The sequence below is a fragment of the Trichosurus vulpecula genome, chromosome 2 (assembly GCF_011100635.1).
Source record: "Trichosurus vulpecula isolate mTriVul1 chromosome 2, mTriVul1.pri, whole genome shotgun sequence".
NCBI lineage: Eukaryota > Metazoa > Chordata > Mammalia > Diprotodontia > Phalangeridae > Trichosurus > Trichosurus vulpecula.
The window spans coordinates 387516450-387536353 of NC_050574.1; positions in this window are offsets into that span (position 1 = coordinate 387516450).

The following is a 19904-nucleotide window of genomic DNA, read 5'->3' on the forward strand; positions in this document are numbered from 1 at the left end:
AACAGGGAAACTACACTATGTGTCACTAATATTATTCAACATTGTTTTAGACCATTTAAAATAATTATAGTCTATATAAAATACTTGAGAGTATGCCGTCAAAACAGACTCAGGAACTACATGAACATAATTATAAAACACTCTTTATACAAATAAAGTCAGATTTAAATAATTGGAGAAATATTAATTGTTCATGGGTAAGCAAAGCCAATAATAAAAATAACAAAAATGTCAATTTTACCTAACCTATTTATTCAATGCCATGCCAAATAAATTACTGAAACATTATTTTACTAAGTTAGAAAAAAAAATAACGAAATTCATTTGGAAGAACAAAAGGTCAAGAATTTCAAAGAAACTAAGGGGAAAAAATGTAAAGGAAGGAGATTCAACAGTACCAGACCTTAAACTATATTATAAGGCAGTAAATATCAAATATCAAAACTATCTGGTACTGGCTAACAAATAGAAAGATAGGAACTCAAAGTTTTAAAAGCAGATGTTCAAAAAAAAAGTTTTTGCATGCAACTAGGAAATAAGATATACAGGCAATGGGGCATAGAAATCTATCTTGCCCTACAAGAAAGTAAGGGAAAAGGGGATGAGGGGGAGTGGGGTGACAGAAGGGAGGGCTGACTGGGGAATGGGGCAATCAGAATATATGCCATCTTGGAGTGGGGGGGAGGGTAGAAATGGGGAGAAAATTTGTAATTCAAACTCTTGTGAAAATCAATGCTCAAAACTAAAAATATTAAATAAATAAATAAATGAAAAGAGAAGGATTCAAAAAAAAAGAAAAAAAGAAATAGAAAGATAGAGCTGTGGAACCAAGCACACAGTAGTAAAGGACTATAGTATCCTTGTGTTTAACAAATGTAATTTTGGGGGTCAGAATTCATTATTTGGTAAAAATTGTTGGGGAAGCTGGAAAGCAGACTAGCAGAAATTGGCCATAGACCAATATCTTAAACCATGTACCAAAATGAGGCCAAAATGAATATATGACCTAGACATAAAGGGAGATTTCACAAGAAAATTAGAATATGCAACATATTATCTATCAGACTCATATATACATATACAAGAGATAGAAAGCATTATGAGGTATAAAATAGATAATTTTGATTATATTAAATCAAAAATTTCTTGTGCAAATAAAGCCAATGTAGCCAAGATTAGAAGGAAAGCAGAAAATTGGGGGGAAAAAACTTTCACAGACAATCTCTCAGGTAAAGGTCTCATTTCTCAAATATATAAAGAACTTTGTCAAATTTATAAGAATACAAATCATTCCCCAACTTTTCTTTTTTCATTTAATCCACATGCCAGCCCTGTGGGATAAATATTATATCCATTTTTCAGACAAGGAAAACCAAGGCTTTGAAAGGTTTGCTTTCCCATGATCAGATAGCTAGTAAGCATAATCATTTTTTTCTCTACAACCATAAAATGCCTCTCTGAAAGCAGAGAGAGAGAGAGAGAGAGAGAGAGAGAGAGAGAGAGACAGAGGCAACCTAGAATGAAGACTTGTGCTGGAAGAATTTAAGAGCTCTTTGAAGTCATTTAGTACCCAAATTAAGTATCAAAAAGATGCTGAGGAATTTAACATTCACTGGAGTAAATGCTAAAGGTGACATGATGGCCCCAAACAACACAGCAAAAATGGCCTGAGTTTCTTTCCTCCTCCCTCCCTCCCCCCACCCCTGTCTCTCTCTCTCTCTCTCTCTCTCTCTCTCTCTCTCTCTCTCTCTCTCACACACACACACACACACACACACACACACACACACACACACACATTTTAACACAGCACAATAGCCTAATTGATAACAATTGGTAGTAACAAGGCACTCAAAATTGGCACATAGCACTCATGGTATAAATGGGATATTTCCTAGTTTCTAAGTAGAAAGTAAACTAATTTGTTAATGTCTAAATAAAAATCATATATATAATATATACTTTTCAAAGTATCTTAAGTGTGATATTTCTGATTTTAGAAATTATCTATGTCTGACATCTAACCGTTCTTCCTACATTCCCTAGTGATGCATTATAGGTGAATGCATGCAGGGTAAGAAAGAGGAATTAAAATATGACTTGCTCAGTCCCTTCTAACTGATAGAAAAACACCTTTCTAAATTTACTTTTTTTTTCAATTTCTTTTTTATTTTGGGTTTACAACACTCAGTTCCACAAGTTTTTGAATTCCAAATTTTCTCCCCCTCTCTCCCCTCCTCCCTCCCCCTAAGACAGCATAGAATCCAATATATATTCTACATATACCTTCATATTAAACTTATTTACACAATAGTCAAGTTGTAAAGAAGAATTATAGCCAATGGAATAAATCATTTGAAAGAAGAAACAAAACCAAAAAAGGAGAAAAAAAAGAGAGCAAATAGTTTGCCTCAGTCTGCATTCAGACTCCATAATTCTTTCTCTGGATGGGCATAGCATTTTCCATAATGAGTCTTTTGGAGCTGTCTTAGAACCTTGCATTGCTGAGAAGAGCCAAGTCTATCAAATTCAGTCCTTACAGATATACTGTATCTGTAATCATGTATAATGATCTCCTGGTTCTGTCTAAATTTATTTTATGCTCAGTGGTCTCCAACCTTTTTTGGTCATACACCCATTTCATCAAAAAATTTTGAACCAACATTGCCAATATGTGAGCTTGCAATGTGATAGATCTGTGTTATCTCATTTGATCTTCAAGGCAATCCTCTGATGTAGGTACTATTACTATCTCTTTTTTTACACATGAGGAAACTGAGGCAGGTTAATTGATTTGCCCAGCTAGTAAATGTCTGAGGCAGAATTTGAATGACCTACCTGCCCCAGGTGCCCAGATCTGTAAAAGCTTTTATGGCATAGTTTCTTCTCCATCAATGACAACCACATGTGCCTGCTGTATAAGAAAGTAGAAATTGCATTAAATAAAATGAAGGTGGGAAAAGCAGCTCCACTATACCAAGTACACACAGAAGAGTTCTTTTCTAGAGATGGTCCAATTTTCAGAGCTTCAAAGGATTGATTCTCAAGAGATTTGAAAGAGGAGAGGATACAAACTGTTTGGAGGCGGAGAAATCATGGTCATATTCCAGAAAAAAAAAATGTAATAATCTAGATAATGTCACTAGCCTACTTTCCAATATCTATGAAAACTTTAAATGAATAAGCTCACACTTAGGAGCAATCCTTGATGAGAGTATAAGAAAGGGCCAGAGTTTGGTGAACAGTATTCTACATTAGACCACTCACACAACCAATGAAAGGCAATGAGAATACAGGTTACCAGTCTTCTTACTGATTGGTGACCATACAAAAGCACTTGATTCATTAGGGTAAAAGCTGACCTCCCTACAAAAAAGGCTTTCCCATTCATATGTCAATATCATACAAGCTTCCTCAAAAGAGACAACTACAGAGACAACTTGTTTTAAGTACTCTATGATAATTAATGTCAATTGAAGCATAAAGCAAAGAGCTGTACACTTGACAAAGATGTTTGCTACTTTTTAAATAAAAATAAATTATTTAATAATGTAAAAAACCATTCTCAGTGAGATAAATTCTTATTTTTCTATTAATAACCAATTATTTGGGGGGGGGCAGGGCAATTAGGGTTAAGTGACTTGCCCAATGTCACACAGCCAGTAAGTGTGTCAAGCATCTGAGGCTAGAGTTGAACTCAGGCCCTCCTGACTCCAGGGCCTGTGCTCTACTCACTGCACCACCTAGCTGCCCCAATAATCAATCATTAATACCAGGGTCCTGGGTGTTTTTTTTTTCCTTCTCTTTTTACTTCCTCATTTAAAGATTCATTTCTGAAGGACATAGCTGATGAGATTGGCCTAATCCTCCAGGAACATTCTCCTCTATCTTGGGTGGGGCCCCACCCAACTGGACGAACTTATCTCTGAATAAAGGGAAAAAAGAATCTAGGTGAATTCTGTTTAACAGCTGAGTCCCATGATGAAGTCAAGTTCTCAGCCAGAGGAGCTGAAGACTTTTAGGCCACCTCCTCATTACTATGTTCTCTCTTCCTCCCCCCCACCCCATTATTATTCACCAATCAGGATTGATTGCTAGTGCCACCCCCTCCCAGGTTATCTTCCATCTATTCTATTTATTATGTTCTGATTTACGTAGGTTGTCCCTTTCATTAGAATGTAAACTCCTTAAGGGTAAGAACCATTTTTGCCTTTTTTGTGTATTCCTCTGCCTTATCATGATGTCTGGCACTGAAGCACTAAATGAATATTTATTAATTGATTTTCCCCACCACCTAATTCCATGAATGAGACACTCAGCTTGGCTGTTTTACAACAGAAGACAGAGGCAAATAAAGTTGACATAATCCCTTTGGATTGAGAGGCATCACATGTTAATAGAATGAGAATTGTAGTGGCAATCAAGAGACCTGGGTTCAGGTTTTTGCTCTACTATTGGTTTCCTATGTCAAACATCTTTTTTTTTTCTTAGACAAATTATGCTCTAAAAATATTTAAGACATTCAGTATCTCCATTAGGTGTCTCTGGCTAGGAGAGATCATTGACCTTAATTATTTGATAGCCTAATTAATAAATTGATTATTAGTTACCATATTTCACCACATAATCGTCACGGATTTTATGCCAAATTTTTTTTAAAGTGGGGTGTAACCATTATGTGAAGCTTTTAAAAAAAATTGTGCCGTTATTACTTGTCTTTTGGCTTCTGCCAGTTTCATACCAACTTTTCAGTCAGTGAAAACTGTCTTTCCACAGCTCTGTTTCCATGCTGTTCAGCAAACACAATCACTTTCAACCTGAAGCCCACAGAATAGTTTTTATATTTACCCATAATCAGAAACAAAATGCTTTGCACGTTAATGTATCACTGGCAGACGAACTGTACAGTTTAGCTGGAAGGGTAAGGGAGAAAATGCAAATCTTACCATATCAAGTGACTTACTCGTGGCAGCTTCACCTGCCCACCCGCCTGCTCCCCTTGCACCTAGGGCTTTTCATTGGACAATACCACTAGTACTGCAGAAATATACTGACAAGGTACATGTGCTAAGAATTCTAGACCGGCGGCTCACAACGTATGAGAGATAAACGTGTATCCATATACCACTGGTGAATACATTGCTGCTCTGTTGACCTTTTAAGCAACACGATGAACAGAATTATACCATGTGACACTTACATGATGAAAGGTTATAAACCAATTTTTGGACTGAAAAAACAGGGTGTAACGATTACATGGTGGCGACAATTATGTGGTGATAATGCTTATGTGGTGAAATACAGTACCCAGAAACTCTTTCTCTTAGACTTTTTATTCATGTCATCAGCTCATAGGCTGTACAAAAAACAAGTGGCAGGCCACATTTGGCCTGCAGGCCATAGTTTGCTGACCTCTGGTCCAGAGAATAAAATACAGTTGGATGGAAAACTTATAAAGCTCCCTCATCAGCACCTATATATTTCAGATGGCTACTGAAGACGATCAAGTGGGTCCATCACTAAATAGTTGGAGTGGAATGGACTGGATTGTATTTGGGAACTTAAGCAGTACTTTTAGTGATTCCCAAAGGCCTATCACTTTAGCATCAATGTTCTTCTGGTGATGCTATATTCTGAAAGTCATGGACTATCACTCTAAAGAATTAAAATTGTGGGTTCTCCGAAGGCAGTGAAGAGAGAGTCAGTCAATGTGGGTAATCTGCCATATGTTATCAAGCAGAACACACAGGAGAAATGGTATAAAGGATATCACCCTCTAGATCAGAGGTTCTTAACCTTTTTTTCTGTCATGGACCCCTTTGGCAGTCTGGTGAAGCCTATGAACCCCCTCTTAGAATAATGTTTTCTAATTCATGAAATAGGATTACAAAAGAAACCAATTAGATTGAAATAGTTATTAAAATGTTTTTAAAAATAAATTCATAGAGGTTAAGAACCTCTCCTCTAGATGTATGGCCAGAAGAAGTGAAGTGGTTTGGTCATGTCACTAGAGGAGGGACAGAACCATCTGCGTCAATGCAATGTCAAGATTCCTTGACAAAGGTCCTCAGAACATGGTACCTTATACCTTGGGGAAGATTTACTAAAGGTCATGGATAAGAGTCATCTAAGATGAGAAAGCATGGATGGATTTCAATCTGCATTGTTAGATGGATTCACATGGATGAGATCACAGATCCATCAAAATACTGGGTGTCCCAAAAGTCTTAGTGCAGTTTTAAGCTAGAAAAGACTTAAAACTGCACTAAGGCTTTTGGAACACTCTGTGTAGAAGATGTCACAGCCCTAGTGAGTCTCCTTTGTCGCTCACCTTCTGGAATGGCTCAGGCTCCAAATGCATTTGTTCACATTCTCCCTCATCTTTTTGTACCCAGCAAATTTTATTTTGAGCTTCTTGGAGGAAAAGTATAACATAAATGCCAATTTGAAATGCACGTGGTACCTGTTTGGTGTCCAGAACTCAAACATCTATGCATTCATTTTCTGAAATGCAAACTGGAAGAAATCTAAAATGAATTAAATGAAGCACTTCTATCACAAGCTGTCTTCACCTCTAGTCACAGCCGATGTTTTCAGGCAAAAGAGGTGTCTGTAATTTGTTTGTTTGTTTTAATAGTTGGAATTTCCCACAACATATATTTCATTAGATCAGATGAAAAGCTGTAAAAAAAAATAGATGCTTTTGTGTCTACGTGGTTATAAATGCACATGCTTATGAGTTTATATTAATCATTTCTCTTGCTACTTAGGGGAATTCCACAGCTCAGTAATGCTTAGTTCTGTGCCAAACCAAAGATGAATAATACCAATCTGACACCAGGAAAACTTTTTCCTTAGAGAAGGACAGGAATGGCATAGCCTCTATTCTATGAATTAGAGTTTCTCCACCATGGAGAATTCAGCTCCCTTATTAACTCAGAGTCTCCATGGAGTTGCTCATGAGAAAAAGCACACTTCTGATCAGTCACTCACAAGAAAGCAGTAAGGGTGGAATGAAAAGAAAAACAGTACTGAATAACTCTTGTAATAACTGCCTCAGGTTTTTTATATCCAACATATTTGTTGTTGTATCTTATCGAGCTCTTTGTGACCCTATTTGGGGTTTTCTTGGCAAAGATAATGGAGTGGCTTGCCATTTCCTTTCCTAGTTCATTTTATAGATGAGGAAACTAAGGCAAACTCAGTTAGGTGACTTGCCCAAGGTCACATAGCTAGTAAGTGTCTGAGGCTGGATTTAAACTCACGTCCTCCTGACTCCAGGGCCAGTCCCTTTTCCACTGCACCACTTAGCTGCCCTGCCACTGGAGTTTATTAAGTTAGGAGTTAGACTTACAGTTATCCTTTCCACGTTGTGACTTTCCCCATCTGTGGTTTCAAAATATCACAGGTCAGCATAAGAAATTAAATGGGAATTTTAGGGAGTTTTGTAGAAGCTATAGAGAACATACAAAGGCCAGCAGATGACAAAGAAAAAGTTTAGAAACTCAGAAATGTATAAAAGATATATATAGTATTATATATTATTAACATATTTCATCTTTTAATATAATAATTCAGAATTCTATTCTAGTATGGAGGGCCAAAAAATTTTACACACATTTTCCAGATAATGGGGGTGTTATGCCCTAACCCCTACAATGTGGAAGGGGTAACTGTACGCTTTAGGAAAAACACTGGGAGCTGAATTTAAGTAGGAAAAAATTGGAGTCAAAGAGACCAAGTATTACAATAGCTGAAGCAAGAAGAAATAAGGGCGTGAACAATGGCGGCAGCCATGTGAGTGGAGAGAAGGGTCCATGTATAAGAGATGTCATGAAAGTGAAAAAGATAAGATTTGGCAACATGTTGGAAATGTGAGGTGAGTAAGAGTAAGGAGTCAATTCAAATACGACACCAAAGTTGTAAAATTGGAGGCTTGGGAGGATTGTGGTATGTTTGATAGTAAGAGGGAAGTTTAGAAGAGGTGAAAGTTTTAGAGGAAAGATGAGTTATATTTTGGATGTGTTGAATCTAAGAGGCTTATGAAACATCCAGTTGAAGTTATCCACAAGGCAACTGATGATACAGACCTGGAAGCAAATAATCCAAGGTGATTATTAGTTAAATTGGTAAATTATTTGTAAAAAAATAATTATTTGAAAAATTCTGGTTTCTATGGACTTCATATTAGCTTACAATTTTCCCAACTAATTAGTAGGAAGAAGGTATTCTTTTTTTTTTTCTGTTTCTCCTTCCTTCCCCAAATTGACCCCTTGGTGAACTGGTTCAGCTCTATGCTGTCCTCTTCTCCTGAGTCCCAAGCACCCTTATCTTATTGAAGATCTTGTCCTGTCAAGTCCCAGCTTTGGATTATTCCCACCATTCTCCGTCTTCACTCCTATTTACACGCTATTGAACAAAGATAGAGAAAATCAGTAAACTATGTTGACTGAGGGAACTACAAATTTATGTTACATGGTCTAAATTGGTATCACACTGTGTCAAGGCAATCCCTTTATACCTCCATAATCAGTTCAGTGTCCCATTCTCCACAATGGCTTTTCCAAAACTTTTCAGCTCTCTTCAAAGCTCCCATGGCTCCCCTACTTTACCCTCTCAGCCAAGAACTTTCTCTCATATTTCTTTTTTTTTTTTGGAGGGGGGAAGGCAGGGCAATTGGGGTTAAGTGACTTGCCCAGGGTCACATAGCTAGTAAGCGTGTCAAGTATCTGAGGTCAGATTTGAACTCAGGTCCTCCTGACTCCACTACCACTGCACCACCTAGCTGGCCTTTCTCTCATATTTTACTGAGGTAACTGAGGCCATTTGCAAAGAGCTCCCCTTCTTTCTTCCTCCTCATCTCACATCACTAAGATACCTTCTGCCACCATCTCCTCCTTTACCTCTGTCTCACATAAAGAGGTATCCATTCTCTTTGCCAAGGTAAACTCCTCTACATGCCCAAGTGATCCCACACCATCCCAACTTCACTTATCTTCAGTCTCTCCCTCTCCACCAGTTTCTTCTCTGCTACCCACAAATATGTCCATGTCTTCCACATCCTCAAAAAACCTTCCCTTGATTCATTCATCCTTCTCCCCTCCATCCCCCTCCATTTCTTCTCCCTTTTGTGAATAAATTCCTTGAGAAGGTCATCTACAATTGATGCCTCTACTTTCCTTCCTCTCTCTTCTTAACTCTCTGCAGTCTGGTTTCAAACCTCATCGTCCGACTAAAATTACTCTCTTGAGAGTTACCGATTCTCCCGGTGATGAACCTGACAGAAATTAAAAATGGTTCAGCGTCTGATGTGTCGCCACAGGTTGTCCTGCAATACAGCTCCCAATAAAACTCGGCTGTCGAGAACCCCAGGTAATAGAATTAATTACCTTTATACCAAGAAAGTCGGAAAAACCCCCAAATCAGCCTGTGGTGTGTGCCCAGGAAGGCTTCGAGGTGTTTGTACATGTATCAGTAAGGCAATAATATGTAGATGATCATTGTCAAGATGCCTATGTAGTTCTGCATCGCAAAGTATATAAGAATCTCCACATAGAAGGTAGAAGAAGGAAACCATTTATTCAGACACCAGAGAGCCGGATCCCACCAGCCATTTATCCAATTTATCAGAGCGGTAGAACCTTCCGTACACAATATCACAACCTGGAGCCTCGCCATCCCTAAACCTCTCCGACCCCCTGCTGGGGCCTTCCCCAAAACAAACACACAGTACAGCCAAGTCAGCCTGTTCAGTTCTGTCATGAGGGCGGCCATTAGCAGCCATAACTGCTCGCTCATTCTCTCTCTCTCTCTCTCTGCATTTCCTGTGACATAACTTCCTTTTCCCGTGAGGAAGGTCCTCCCACCACATGTGACTTAGGCTTCCTGTGACATAAGCAGGTCACATGGCCTATTAACAGGTGGAAAAGATCTTCAAATCTAAATTACTACTACAGTATGGTGAGACCTGAAGTTCTTATGAGACATCAAAGACAAAAAAGCATGTCAGCGGGGCTTACAGCAGGGCTCCTTGTGTGCTAAATGTGTCCATGACAGGATGAAGCATGCTCTCCTGATTGAGGAGCAGAAAATTGTTATGAAGGTGTTGAAGGCAGAAGCGCAGATTCAAAAAAGTAAATGAAAAGGATATTTTTTAAATAATAAAGAAAATTAAAATGTGAAAAAAAAAGTTATGAATGACCTCTTAATTGCCAAATGTAATGGCCTTTTTCATCCTTTTGACCTCTCTGCAGCCTTTGACATTGTGGATCTCCCTCTTTCCCTTGATAGGCCTTTCTCTCTAGATTTTCATTATAGTATTCTCTCTTGGTTCTCCTCCTACCCAACTAATTGCTCCTTCTCAGTCCCTTGCTGGGTCTTCATTCAGCTCATACCTGCTAACAGTGGATGTCTTCCAAGACTCTCTTAAGCCCTTTTCTCTTCTCCTTCTGTCCTGTTTCACTTCATGCTCTCATCAGCTCCTGTGCATTCAATTATTATCTCTATGTGGATGATTCTCATTTTTATTTATCTATCTATCTATCTATCTATTTATTTATTTATTTATTCTTATTATTTATTTGTTTATTCTGTTTATCCAGCCCAGCACAGTTGTTTACACGCTGTCTCCCTCATTAGACTATGTATGAGATCCTTTAGGATACAGACTGTTTCTACCTTTCTTTTCGTATCCTTAGTGATTAGCACAGTGCTTGGCACATACTAGTAGTCACTTAATAAATGGTTGCTGACTTGACTATTTTATGGAGAAATGAAATCATAGAGAAATTAAGTGATTTGCCCTAAGTGATGCAGGAAGTCAGCCAAGATCCAGTGTCCAAGGTCCGGTTTAACGTCCCTTTTGCTGAACAACTTCTGCTGTCTTCCTTCTCTGTTTATATTTTCTTTGGAGCTCCCCTCAGGCCATTTGTCACCCATACACACCTAGTAAGGGCACGGTTGAGGAATAGAGACATCATGTCCCTTCACATAAGAAGATGATGCCAACAACAGCATTCCTTTCCTGGTTGCCAACTTCCAGGGTAGCAGGACTTGTTTAATTGCCACCTCCCATAAGCTCAAAGCATTTCTCGGAAGGCATCTTGACATCACTAGATGAAAGAGGCTAAATAAAGACAAATGTTCATAACCCTATCCATGGAGCTTTTACTTGAGTGTCAAGAGCCCACATCTCACTTCTGGTAGCAGGACCTCATCTGCCAGAAAACGATGGAATATTTATCTAATGAAGAGCGATGCAACGCTAGAGGCTAAGAGCCCATTTGGGGATAATCATATAGCTGAGGACCTGGTTTTACCTTCTGCCTCTGATACTTACTATCATTGTGACCTTGGACGAATCAAGTTATCTCTCTGGGACCCAGTTTTTGGGCTTTTTTTTTGAGAGGAGAAGGCAGGGCAATTGGGGCTAAGTGACTTGCCCAAGGTCATACAGCTAGTGTGTCGAGTGTCTGAGGTCAAATTTGAAATCAGGTCCTCCTGACTCCAGGGCCAGTGCTCTACTCACTGGGCCACCTAGCTGCCCCTGGGACCCAGTTTTGTCATCTAAAACAGGGCTGTCTAACCTTAGGTTTTTATTGAAACAATAGAAAATATATTTTGATTTGCCATTTTAGTGAGAGTTCAGCGGTAGCTCGGCTTCATTTACTACAGCATTTATGTAATTTCTATGCTTGTAGGCGGGCCACATAAATTGCACTTTGGGCTGCATTTTGGGCAGTCCTGGTCTAGAAAATGAGAGAGTTGAATGAGATGCTCTCTGAGGTCCCTTCCAGGATCCTATTATTAGCCTACAAAATTCCTTCCATTTCCAAGTCTCTGACTTTACCAGTTGTTAAGGGAGACTTGCCCAAAGTCACATAGCTAATTCTCTGCAATACAATGATCCAAGACAATTACAAAGGACTCATAATGAAAAATACTACCTCCAGAGAAAGAACTGATGAAGTCTGAATGCAGATTGAAGCATACTATTTATCACTTTAAATTTTTTTTTCTTTTGGTGTGTATCTTTTTTCACAACATGACTCATACGGAAATGTTTTGCAGGATTGCCTTTATATAACTTATGTAAAATTGCTTACATCTCAGGAAGGGGGGAGAGAAGGAGGGAGAGAATTTGGAATTCAAGGTTTTAAAAAATGAATGTTAAAAATTCTTTTTACATGGAATTGGGAAAAATAAAATATTATTTAAATAAAAAACAAAGTCACATAGCTAGTTAGTAATCAAAACAGAACTCTTAACTCAAGTCTTCTAACTCTAAGCAAAAGGCTTTTTCTACTAAATGGTCAGATGAACTAGGTCAGCAAAGGAGACAAAGATATACTTGTCCACAAGGCAATATATCATGTTATGAGCAGCTATGCAGCCCAGAGGATAGAATTAGGAAGCCCTGAGCTTAAATAAAGCTTCAGAAACTTACTAACCATGTGACCCTGGGCAAGTCACTTCACCTGTTTGCCTCAATTTCCTCATCTGTAAAATGAGAGACTTTAACCAGATGATCTCTAAAGGTCCCTTCCAATCCTAATATTCTGTCAGTCCCTATTTTCATGCTTTTAGCACCGGGTCACTGCCTCAAGATTCAGTCCTACAATCAGAGGAGACCTGCTTCGCTTCAGTCAATTTGTACAGTGGGAAGAGTATGGAACCACAGAACTCTGGTTGGAATCCTATTTAATTACCTTATAACTTTGGCCAAGTTGCTTCACCTCCCTCCACCTGTTTCCTTCACCATAAAATAAGGCAGCAGGACTTCGACGACCTCTGAATTCCTTTCCAGCTCTAACTCTATGATCCTACGGTATAATAAGCCATTTGTTGAATTCATGCCACATTCTAAGGATCGCACTGGGTGTGGTGGAAGGCTAAAACATATTGAGGGGCTTATCATCTAAAGAGAAAGTGTGGACACACATGAAAAGTACTCCAAAGACAGTGAACAAGCAAGGACAAAATCAGAGAGTTGTATAAAATGATTCTCAAGGCACACAGAGATTTCTAAGATGAATGGAGTAAATTAGTAAATGAAATTAGTAGATCAAGTCAACAAATGGAATTTTGATGAATGGGGTCGTTAATGACTGGAGTAATTTTGGAGTAAGCTGAGCACCAGCATCGACGCTTTTGAATTGTGGTGCTGGAAAAGAATTTTGAGAGTCCTTTGGACAGCAAGGAGACCAAATTAGTCAATATTTAAGGAAATTAATTCAGGTTATTCACTGGAAGGTCAAATACTGAAGCAGAAGCTTAAATAATGAGAAGACAGGACTCCTTAGAAAAGAGCCTGATGTTGGGAAAGATTAAAGGCAAAAGGAAAAGGGGATGGCAGAGGATGAGATGGATAGATAGTGTCATAGAAGCAGCGAACGTGAACTCGGACAGACTTCAAGAGATAATGGAGCATAGAAGGGCCTGGCTCACCGTGGGGTCACAAAACGTCCTACACAGCTGAATCACTTAACAAGAAGTTTAGGAATGGTTCAGTCTTAGAGCTTTTAGAAACACTTTCAAGCAGTGATACCAAACTCAAATAGAAATGGAACCGCTAAACTGTATTAAGAATCCCTGCTGGATGGACTTCATTATAACCCGGAAAGACTTATATGAACTGATGCGGAGTGAGGGGAGCAGAACCAGGAGATCATTATACACGATTATAGACACACAGTATCTGTAAGGACTAACTTTGATAGATTTGGATCTTCTCATCAATGCAAGGTTAAAGACAGCTCCAAAAGACTCATGATGGAAAAAGCCATGCACATCCAGAGAAAGAATTATGGAGTCTGCACGCAGATTGAGGTGTACTATTTGCTCCTTTTTTCCCCTTCTTTTATGGCTCCGTTTCTTCTTTCTCATGATTTGTTCCATTGGTTATAATTCTTTACAACTTGGCTATTATGTAAATAAGTTTAATGCGAAGGCATATATAGAACCTATGTTGGATTACGTGCCATCTTGGCAGGGAGTGGGGAAGAAAATTTGGAACTTAAAAACCTGTGGAACTGAGTGTTGTATATTTAAAAAAAAATCCCTTCTGGCTGTACATTGACTTAGAAAATTACATATTCACAGTATCTATTTTCTATTGTATTGTTACAATTTCTTTTTGATCTGGTTCAGGCCAACCTCAATAGGGATGCTGCCACATTGCCTTTGAGTGACATCTCTGCTTTAAAGGAGGAGAGAATTTAAGGAGCTTGACTTCCTCCCAGCTGGACCTAGAGGAAGCTGAGTCTATCTCCTGCTATCTGCAATCCCTCCTCTTTTCAGCACCACCATGTGCTCTGGGATCCCAGTGCCCTCATGATACCTCCCTTCTTGGCCGGGGCTTCTGTAGAGCTGTGGCCTCTAGGAGCTGGACTCCTGACTCTGGTGGTCCTGACTTTTCAATAGCTACACAACACATTCCAATGTATGGGCTCCTGAACCTTTGGGGAGATATAATGCCAAGTGGCTGTACCTTCAGTAGTATTCTTCATTTATCTGGAGTCAAGATCTGGACTTCAGGCACGTTAGGAAACTCCAGCCTTGCATCTCCAATCCATAGGCATTCTGGCAGAGTGTGTCAGGTGTGTACCTAAGGCAAAGCCTGATTATTTTTTTTTTAAAGTGGCTCTGCCACTTTAATTGAATCTCATGATTCACTGTTCTTGTTTTAAAGTATGGATGGTTGTGTTATACTTAAGTTTAGTTAAGATGAACTTCTCCAGATTGTTTGACAAATAAAAACAATGACCTTTATGATGGAGTATTCAATAAATATTACTCCTTTTAAAAATTAATCACATCTCTCAGGTTCCCACCCTAAGAGCTGTGCATCCACACCTATGCTCCACCTCCAGTCTCTCTCCTTTCTAATTCATCCTTCACACAGCTGATAAAATAACCTTTCCAATGTCCAGGTCTGACCATGTTACTCCTCTGTTCTAAAACCTTCCACAGGGTAATAGTCTATTGGATAAACCATAAATTCCTCAGACCTGCATTTACGCTTTTCATAATCTGTCCCCAGTCTACCTTTCTATCTTTATGTAAGGGTGGTAGAGTGTTGGTTTGTGTTCACCCGTGTAGGTTACGTATGCCCACATACATCTCTCTAGATGTGGCTCACAGAGAGGCAAGAATAGATATTTCTAGCATCACCTTCTCCTGCCTTCTCCAAGGAAGTCTTTGATTTCCAGTAGGAGGGAGGGGAGGAGATTGGGGTCAAAGGTTGGCCACCCTGCTCTACTTGCCCCTCACATATAAAGCCTGGTCTGATCATCACAGCTGAGAGCATTCTCCTCTTCCTGCTCCAGTTTTCCCAGAGTACCTTGTCTGGATCACTCCTTTGCCCCATTACGTTCCATGTTAAGCTCACAGGCTCATACATCTAGAGCTGGAAGGAAGCTCAGAGGCCATCTAGACCTTCCAGCTCCATCATCTCAAAGATGAGGAAATTGAGGCCCAGAGGGGCTAAGTGTCCTGTCCAAGAGGCAGAACTGGGATTGGAACCGAGGTCCTCTAACTCCATATCCAGCTCTCTTTCTACCATACAAGTTGAAACAGGGAGCTTATTGGTCACCTGACTATAGAAATGGTTCTCAGGGCATCAACCTGGTGCTGAGCAAGAAAACAATGATTCGCAGAATGTTAAAAACTAAAAGAGAGCCTTAGAGGTCATCTTGTTCAATTCTCTAGTTTTACAGTTAGTAAATGGAGGCACAGCAAGGTGAAGTGTGACTTTCCCAAGGTCACATAGAGAATAAGCTCCACAGGTGAGATTTGAATTCAGGTCCTCTGAACCAGTCCCCTTTCTACTCCACCTTGATGTCTTCCTTAGTATAGTCTTTGTTGAGTTGGCTTTCAGTTCTGTCTGACTCTTTGTGACCCCCATTTGGGGTTTTCTTAGCAAATATACTGGAGTGATTTGCCATTTCCTTCTCCAACTCATTTTATAAATGAGGAACTGAGGCAAACAGGGTCAAGTGACTCGTCCAAGGTCACATAGTTAAGTGTCTGAGGCCAGATTTGAACTCAGAAAGATGAGTCTTCCTGATTCCAGGCCCAGCACTCTATCTGTTGTGCCACCTTAGCTGCCCAGTAGCATAGTATACGTATCATATTTGATTATAAGCTTCCTGAGGGCAAGGACGCCGTTGTTTTTATCTTTTTGTCCCTAGTGTCCACCTGTAGTAGGTACCTAAGAAATGAAGTTGTGGAATTGAATTCTTGAAGCAAACAATATACAAATAGATAGAGAACTTGGGACAAGTTAAGAAAAAAGACTTAAGAAAGTTATGGGGTTGTTTTGGTTTGTTTTTTCTTGGTAATAAACAAATGAACATAATCCAAGTCACAGGCATTCCTTAGTCAGCTGGCTTTGAATTAGCCCAGGGGTGGGGAACCTATGGCCTCATGTGGACTTCTAGGTCCTTGGGTGCGGCCCTTTGACTCAGTCCAAGATTACAGAACAAATCCTTTTATTACGGGGATTTGTTCTGTAAAGTTTGGATTCAGTCAAAAGGCCGCACTTGAGGACCTAGAGGGCCACATATGGCCTCAAGACTGCAGGTTCCCCACCCCTGACTTAGCCTATACTAAATTACTTAATTGTGGTATAAACATCTCACCTTAAGTCAGACTTGCGGGCACTGTGCAAAACAAACATATCAGAAACAGAAAGGCAAAGTGTTCCTATTTCCTCTCAGGCGAATTGCTCTGCCAGAGTTAACACTTTGTGGTCTTGATTTGTTGGGCTGTGATGGAATGTCCCATCTATTATTAACCCCATGGTGTGGGGGAAAGACAGGCCTAGGGAACGAGAGAAGGAAAAGTCAGGCCCGACGTAATAGGGATTTTCCCTGAACACTGACATAGACTGTTTCGAAACCTCATCTTCAGCTGATGCCAATAAGTTGAGCAAGGATGGGAAACCCAAGCTATTTGGTGGAGTAATCAGTATTTTCCTTTTTCTCTATGAGAAGCTGAAGGAGCTCAGCAATTAACTGTTGCCGGTGGAAATTATCCGGTGTTAAAATCAGTTTATTGGAATTCTTTATGACAGTAGTCCAACCCTGTAATTTGTCTCACTGGGAAACAACATTATCTCATGGAATCATAAAATGTAAGCACTGGAAAGGACCTTGGACATCATCTATTGCAGCTTTATGGTTTTACAAATGAAGACATGGAGGCTCTGGAAAGTTGTGATTTTCAAAAAAATTAAATTAATTTTTAATTTTTCAAAAAAAATTTAAATAAATTTTTTAAGATCATAAGATCTCAGATTTAAACTTACCAAGGGAACTTGGAGATTACCTTGTACAATCTTCCTATACTCCCCCCCCTTTTTTTTTACAGATAAAGAAACTAATGCTTAGGAAGATTAAGTGATTTTTTTTTAATTAAAAAAAAGCCAAGGACACAGAATCATGGGAGTATAGCCTCAGAATTGGAAGAGGTCTTAAAAGTCAGAGTCTTACCCCCTCGTTTGCAGATGAAGAAACTGGGACATAGTTAAGTGATGTCCTTCTGGCGTTGCTTTGTTTTTTGTTTTTTTTTAAACATCACCATCTTTTCCAAATGATTCTCTGCTTCCTCACAATAGATACCTCCCTTGTGGGGTCTCCCAATGCATCCTGGGCCATCTCCAGTTGTCCTGGTGAATATCAGGCCACTGGACTCAGATGATTCTGGAGGAGAAAGTGAGGCTGGTGACCTTGTGCAGCCCTCCCTCACTCAAATCAAAGTCAACTGCGAGTCATGTCATCGTTTTCCTGATGTCATGGTCATCTTCAAGAACGAAGGACAAACACAACAACCTCCCTTGTAACAAGGCAGCTAGGTGGTGCAGAGACAACTAGGTAGCTCAGTAGATAGTCAGAAAGACCTGAGTTCCAATCTGCCCTAGCTGTGTGCCCCTAGAAATGTCACCCTCTGTCTTCTTCAATTTCTCTAATGTAAAGTGGAGATAGTAAGAGCACCTACTTAGCAGTGTTGTAAGGATCAAATGAGATGATATTTGTAAAGTGCCTAGCCCAGAGGAGGTGCCCGATAAATGCTTATCCCCTTCCTAATGAGGTACAGTTATAAAATTCTTTTCTCCTCTTTAACGTCGCATACTGCCTCAAAGAATTGGAAATCAAGGGGATGCTCATCAATTTGGGGAACTGCTGGAAAAGTTGTGACAAATGATTGTGATAGGATACTTTTGTGCTGTAAGAAATGATGAGGGGAAGTGATTTCCGAAAAGCATGGCAAGACCAATATGAACTGATGCAAAGTGAAGGGAAAAGAACACGAGGATCACGGTGCGCAGCAACAGTGATATGGTAATGATGATCAACTGTGCAAGACTTGCTGCTCTGATCAATACAATCATCCAAGACAATCCCAAAGGACTGACTATGCAAAAATAATGCTATCCGTATCCAGAGAGAGAGCTGATGAACTCTGAGAACAAAGTGAAATATATTTTTTTCACTTTCTTTAATTTTCTTGCTTTAAAAAATAGGGCTTATGTGTAGAAGATATATTGGATTCCATGCCATCTTGGGGAGGGGTGGGGGAAAGGAAGGGAAGAAAATCTGGAACGCAGGTTCATGTGGAACTGAGTGTCGTAAACTAAAAATAAAAAATCTTAATAAAAAATAGGGCTAATGGGGAAATATGTTTTACATGATGTCACATGTATAATTGATGGCTTGACTTCTTAGTGGGCATGGAAGAAGGTATCCCCTTCTTAGGAGAGGGTGGAAAGGAGGAAGAGAATTTTGAACTCAAAATTTAAAAAGAATGATAAAAATAAATAAATAGACCAGAAGGAGCTATCTGCATCCAGAGAAAGAACTGATAAAAAGAAGTATGTATAAAATGATTTTGTATAAAATCCATACTTGTATATCTAAAGGTAACCATCTCTAGAGTTGGGGGGGGGGGAAGAAAAAAAGGAAGTTACGTGATAACTTTATTATATATTTACAAGGAATAGCAAGTTGTACGTAATAGATTTGCAGTTTCATGTGCAGTCATCTCTTTTTTATTCTACCATGTTATAGAAATGTTTGTCTTATTTCATGAATTAAAAATAAAATAAATAAATTTAGGCAGTAAGAAAAACAAAAATAAACAAATAACAAATTAAAAATACGTGCCTCATTCTACATCCACTTGTTGTTTGTCCTTCGTTATCAAAGAGAGACAAAGACATCACAGGCGATGTCATAACTTTCAAATGAATTGGATTTCAGTGAGGCAGAGTAGAACAAAGGCATTAACCTTACTCTCTCTTCCAGTCATTCAATACCACTTCTCTGCTGATAGTCAAGAGGCACAATTCACTATGAAGTCCTTCCAGTCTAGCTGCCCTCTGCAATTATTTTCATGGTCTTTTTTTTTGTTTATGGTTAATCACTGGAAGGTGAGATGACCATCCAGGGGACCAACTGAGAGATGACCACAAAATGCTGTTTCTTGTTGCCTTTGGCTATGCTATAAAAGCAACTCTACCAAATTCCTTTTTTGGCATCTCCAGGTAGATATCCTCCCATTAAGCTGTGCCATCCTTGTATCTTCTGGTTTCATGGATGGTGTTGTCCTTTGTTCTCAGAGAAGACCATGATATCAGGAAGGTGATGCCATGACTAGCAAGTGAATTGGATTTAAGTGAGGGATGGCTGTGCAAAGTCACCAGCCTCACTTTCTCCTCTGCAGCCATCTGGGTCCAGTGGCCAGATATAGGTCAGGATGACTGGAGATGGCCCCCAATGAGAATTAAAATAGAGACAGGGATAAGGAGTTAGCACAAACAGTAGAAAATTGATCCCTACTTTGTTGCACTGAATGCACAATCAGTGCAGTACCAGTCAGAAACCACACTGTGTTTCAATCTAGCT